Here is a 6,000-nt window from a genome sequence, read left to right on the forward strand (position 1 = left end):
CTTCTCCCCGGAGCTGCACACCAAGCGAACCCCTCAGAAATCAGAGCTAAAATGGAGGAAAGTTAGATTTCCCACAAAGATGTTACCCGACTTGAATGGAAGCTGAATGTGTATAAGCTGTGCTTGTAGACAAGGACACACAGTGATGCACTGAACAGACAATAGAGTGACTCGAATGCACTATCGCCATCTAGTGAGCAATGCCAGCACTGCGTCCTGCTTATTTGCAGATCAATAGGGAACACTCAGGAAGCCGCTCCAGCTCATAACCCGCGGGACCAATGAGAGCCTTGTAACCTGCTGCATTGTGAAGCATTTATTGGCAACGACCTCTTTCCACAGACGTTCTGCTTTTCCTAACAGGCTAAACTGGAAACAGTTTGCACAGTTGCCAGCAATGCAGTTCTATGATTTTATGTTTTGGTCCTGGAAATGTTTTCAGCAATGACAACTACTACTAATAAATCCATTTTTATTTATTTTTTGAGTGTAGGGAAATGTAACATTTCACCATTTTAAGCCTCATACACACGATCAGATTTTCGGACGACCGTTCGTCCGTTTTTTTGTTGCACGCTTGTCTCATGTCAAAAGTGAAAGAGGTTCTTCACTTTCGACATGAGACTAGCGTGCAACAAGAAAAAAAAAAAAAAAAACGGACGAACGGTCGTCCGAAAATCTGACCGCGTGTACGAGGCTTAAAAATTCACCATACGAAAATTCTCGTATGACAGAATTCAACTTCAGAAGTGACGTAATATGTTGAATAGTTTTGTATGTATTCTTTCGTTTCTGAACGTGCATAGTCTTCCGCTTATTTTTTTTTCCTACAAAAACTGTACTAATTAAGCAGGATTTACCCCCTTCCTGGCCAGAGCACTTTTTGCGATAAGGCACTGCTTTGTTTTAACTGACAATTGCGCGGTCGTGCAATGTTGCACCCAAACAAAATTGACGTCCTTTTCTCCCCACAAGTAGAGCTTTCTTTTGATGGTATTTGATCACCTCAGCGGTTTTTATTTTTTGCGCTATAAACAAAAAAAGAGCGACAATTTTGGAAAGAAATTTTTTTTTTACTTTTTGCTGCAATTAATATCTCCCCAAAAATATATAAAAAAATTTCTCTCAGTTTAGGCCAATATGTATTCTTCTACATATTTTGGGTAAAAAAAAAAAAAAATTGCAATAAGCGTATATTGATTGGTTTGCACAAAAGTTATCACGTCTAGCAAATAGGGGATAGATTTATGGCATTTTTATTATAATTATTTTTTTATTAGTAATGGCTGTGATTTTTATTGTGACTGCAATATTATGGCGGACACATCAGACACTTTTGACACTATTTTGGGACCATTGTCATTTATACAGCGATCAGCGCTATAAAAATGCACCGATTGCTGTGTATATTACACTGGCAGGGAAGGGGGTTAAACACTAGGGTGTGATCAAGGGGTTAAGTGTGTCCTAGAAAGGTGTCCTAACTGTGGGGGGGATGGGCTACCACTGACATGACAGCGATCACTGCATCCCGATGACAGGGAGCAGTAGATCCCTGTCATGTCACTAGGCAGAACAGGGAAATGCCTTGTTTACAAAGGCATCTCCCCGTTCTGCCGCTCCATGACACGATTGCAGGACACCGGCGGACATCGAGTCCGCAGGACCTGCGGTCACAGAGTACGTGGTGGGCGCACCCACAATGCCACGTCTTATAGGGGACGCCCATTTGAGCAGTCGTGCCATTGTGCCAATGTATATCATCGTGCACTGGTGAGCAAGTGGTTAAACGAAAATTGGATGCTGAGTTCACGTACAACAAATGTTATAGTCTGAACATCCGGCTTTTGTCTGACGGAAAACTCAAATCGCCTGACGAAAGCACTATACTAACGATCCGAAAATGTTACTTCCAATTTTCGTATTGTGTGTATGGGTCTTAACTGAGCTATGCATTCATTAAAAATATTCTGATGGGGAAGCGTGGTCTGGACATGGCCGAGTAAGGAAGTGCTTCAGCAGGGCTCCCTGTCAGTCCTAGCCTTTCTGGCCCTATCACCAATGATATTTCACAAAAAAACATGGCATGTACTCTGCTGGGAAGCGCAGAGGGAGACAACAAAAAACAGCTTCCCAGAGCACAAACACGTGGAGAAATTCACAGATACTTCTCCGACACACAGGAGGCATCTCCAGCTACTACCCTGTTTCCCCTAAAATAAGACTTAGCGTGATTGTCTGTGTTGGCTGCAATATAAGCCCTACCCCCCCCAAATAAATCCTACCCTGTTTCCCCGAAAATAAGCTACCCTGAAAATAAGACCTACAAGGACTTTAACTAGGTCTTATTTTGGGGGTAGGGCTTATATTGCAGCCATCACCGACAATCACGCTAGGTCTTATTTTAGGGGAAACAGGGTAAGATGGCAGACAGCACGGCCTCGCACAGCATGAACAGGGACCTGGACACCCCAGCGGTATTCCGCTTTGACACCCAAGACTCAACTCCCCCACATCTTACACCTCTCACCCAATGGGCGGACGTGGAGCTGAGAGCGCTCCTACAGGCCCTACCCACAAGAGCCGACATAGAATGACTGGCCAGCAGGCTGGAAGCCTCCCACCGCAAAGACATTGCAGCGGTGCGCAGAGATATCACCTCTCTGACAGACTGCATGGGAGCAGGGGAGGCTAAGGTGACAACACTGGAGAAGAGACTGAAACAAGTGGGAGACAACCAGGACACACAAGCAGCATCAGTACTCGCCCAGCAGCTGCACCTAGAAGAAATTGAAGATCGTAGTAGGAGGAACAACCTGCGAATCAGGGGGTTGCCCGAAGCCACTTGTGCAGAAGATCTGACAGTGAATACACTAGCCATATTTAGAAACATAGCAGGGGAGAACTTCCCAACTGCTATACACAGAGCACTGGGGCCACAATACCGTCAGGAAAGGGTCCGTCCGCCGGTAAGATCCATCATTTGGCATGCGGTACTGAGGTCCACCAGCAGGTGTCTCCTGGCAGTTTGTAACCGTCAGGGGAGACTTTCCCTGCTGGTGTTATGTCATCATTGGGCCGCAGTACTGGTGTCCACCAGTGGATGGATCCTGGCAGTATGGAGCGGACAACACTTCCTGTGTTCAGGTGCTACATTAGGACAATTACTGGCAGTCTCATAAATACATAATAAAAGCCCTCACATGCTTGCCTTGGTATCTCTCTCCTTGTGACCTGGCCTTGTTGCCTGTATGCTGACCTTGAGCCTGCAGCTGGCCTGACCTCTCCCAATCCCTATCTCAAGCCCATCCTGGACCTGTCCCTCCTGTCACCTGTTTACCTTGGATCCTTGCTCTGCAGCCCATCCATCCACCCTCTCCCTGTCCTTTTGGTTTCCCGTCCTTACCCATCTGCTGATCTCCCTGTGTATGACCTCGGCCTGGCTTTTGCTTACGATTCTGGTACTTCCCATTTATTGTACATATTATTTGTTGTTTGTGAGTCTTGTGGTTGGTAATGCACTGTTTGTTTTCACTTACTTGTCACCTATTATATGATAAACACCATTAATATTCACCTACATGCAGGGCAGGACTTAGGGTGGTGGGGGCCCCTGGGCTTGAGTCACTTTTGGGTCCTACCTTCTATACATTACCGTATTTATCGGCGTATAACACTCACCCCATGTTTAGGAGGGAAGTTTAAGGAAAAAACTTGCATTTAAATGCCCATCAATGCAGCCTCATCAGTGTCCATCTGCAGCCTTGTCCATCCATCTGCAGCCTTGTCCATCCATCTGCAGCCTTGTCCATCCATCTGCTGACTTGTCCAGTGTCATTGCAGCCTTGTCAGTGTAGCCTTGTCATTTGCAGCCTTGCTCCAGTGTCATTTGCAGCCTTGTCATTGCAGTCTTGAAGTTTAAAAATGGAGCAGAGTCCTGTGTATCTTGGGTCCTCTCGGTGGCTCTCAGCAGCTCTTGGGTCCTCTCAGTAGCTCTCAGGTCCTCTTGCAGTCCCGAGCGGAGCCAAGAGTAGCTGAGTGTACTCGGATCGGCTCACAGTCACGCCCAGTCCCTGTGTTATGTCCATCACAGGGCATGACTGTTAGCGGAGCTGAGCCGAGTACACTCGGGTATGTATCTCTGCGGGGCCCCCTTTTGGGCAGGGCCCATGGGCTTGAGCCCAGTCAAGCCCAAGGGTAAGTCCAGCCCTGCCTACATGCGTTTTGGGTTTCCTCTGTGCAGTCTGCACAGTCTGGTCTTCTAATTCTATGACAGATCCGCAGACCCAAACCGCCCGAGAGATGTTAACTGCAGGGTCCATCAGTATGTACAGAAAGAAACCATCCTACGGAAAGCCTGGGAAGTGAAAGACATTGAATTTGATGGAGCCACCATTCAGATCCTGCCAGATCTCTCGAGCCACCTTGCAGCAGAGGGCACTACTAAATCCTGTGTTTGAAATTGCTCAATACTCCGGCATCACATACAGATGGGGTTTCCCCATAGCAGTCACATTTAAGAAACAGTCACAATTCTTCACTCTTCACTCACCATCAGAACTCCCAGTGTTGTTCGAGTTTCTATAAGCAGATCTAGTAGATGTTCTGGATTGGCTTCAAGTGATTCCACGATTTGCTCCCCCGTTCAGAAGGGTTTGAGCCAGAGAAGAGCCCGCTCCCCAAGGCCACAGAGGAATTGGCGCAGAAGACAGGGAAGCTTAACAGCGGCTGTCACAATGGTGAGATCGCACACTTTTGCATGCTACCCCTAGTACTTCAGCCCCAATACTCCCCCATTTATATCCACCTACCATGACACTTTGCTGGAGCCTCCCGTCAATTATCCAATTTTGCAACCACCTATGCAATCTAAAAGCTACCCCCCGGACAATAGCTCAGGATGACCCCTAACACCTTATCTGTAACTGAACCCCAAGCCAATGTTCTGGCATCTGGGTGAGCTGTGAACTGCGAGAGGTGATCAGACAGGGAAGACCAGGGATAAACCTAAAGATAGATGACTGTCTTAGATAATACCCTCATACTGGTATCTTCACCCATCAATGCAGTCACCTGGCCCTCGAGAAGGGCTTGCAGGGGGGGTGCCCCCCCCCCCCCCAGTGAACCTCACATGGCACATCATGACACTCATGAACTAAAACTCTAGATGTGTCCTGTTACAGAATGTCCTACTACACTCCAGAACTGAATGTGTTCATAAGGGACAAGATCAATGGAAAGCAGGGAGTTCACTAAAATATCAATTGAGGAAGACACTCATACACTATGAGTAAGAAAGCTTAATCTCAGGATACATAAGTGCATATAATCAAAGTGATAATATGGGCCTATATGAGTCAGCCACGGGTCTGCAGAGCCACTTACTCCTAATGATTATTTTCTCCATTCAGGTTGTGTTGTTGACATATGATGATTGATCATTGTGGGGGACTAAAATAAAACAATCAGATATAATCCAAGACGGTTTAATACCTCACTTGTTTCTCTCTTAACGGCCGTCGAACATCACCTCCCTCCCATACCCGATAAGGGATGTTGAACTGGGATGACCAAAACTGGCCACATACACCTCAAAACTACTCTTTAGGAACCCGCAAACCTCCCCCAGGGGTGTGTCATGCCGACGTTAATATAATGTGATTTTTTTAGACTACAGCAATACTTCCCCTCGCCCCCCCCCCCCCCCGGTGTAACACGGGAGGGTGTGGTTGTATCCCTATGGGGATGGGTGGGGCCCCCTTTGTAGGGGGATCGTGGTTACCCTGAAGATTAGTGGAAATTGGGTCCCACATTGCATGAGGAAAGGACAAAAAATTCTGACCAGGTCAGAAAAGTTTGAATAGAGGGCAGTAATGAAGAACCAGAATGTTTTCACACCTAATGCTGTTTAATAATAGTTGAATATGTTTAATGATTTAACTTGAGGGCCAAATATGAGTGCAAATGCAACCGTATATAAGTTATCGTTCCTTTACTTGT

At 46.5% G+C, this 6,000-nt stretch overlaps 1 protein-coding gene across 2 annotated transcripts in view; it reads right to left on the reverse strand.

The window, feature by feature from the left end:
* The window catches only part of PIK3C2B (phosphatidylinositol-4-phosphate 3-kinase catalytic subunit type 2 beta), a 935,041-nt gene extending 934,882 nt beyond the window's left edge, over positions 1 to 159 (reverse strand). For both annotated transcript variants that reach the window (XR_013274472.1, XM_077481256.1), the window contains exon 1: positions 1 to 159. The gene's annotated coding sequence lies outside the window, so the exon portion shown is untranslated.
* Between the last annotated feature and the right edge of the window lie 5,841 nt (positions 160 to 6,000).

Source organism: Lithobates pipiens, unplaced genomic scaffold, assembly GCF_037356315.1.
Source record: "Lithobates pipiens isolate NorthernLeopardFrog02 unplaced genomic scaffold, aLitPip1_a1.2 Scaffold_16, whole genome shotgun sequence".
In the NCBI taxonomy this organism is placed as follows: domain Eukaryota; kingdom Metazoa; phylum Chordata; class Amphibia; order Anura; family Ranidae; genus Lithobates; species Lithobates pipiens.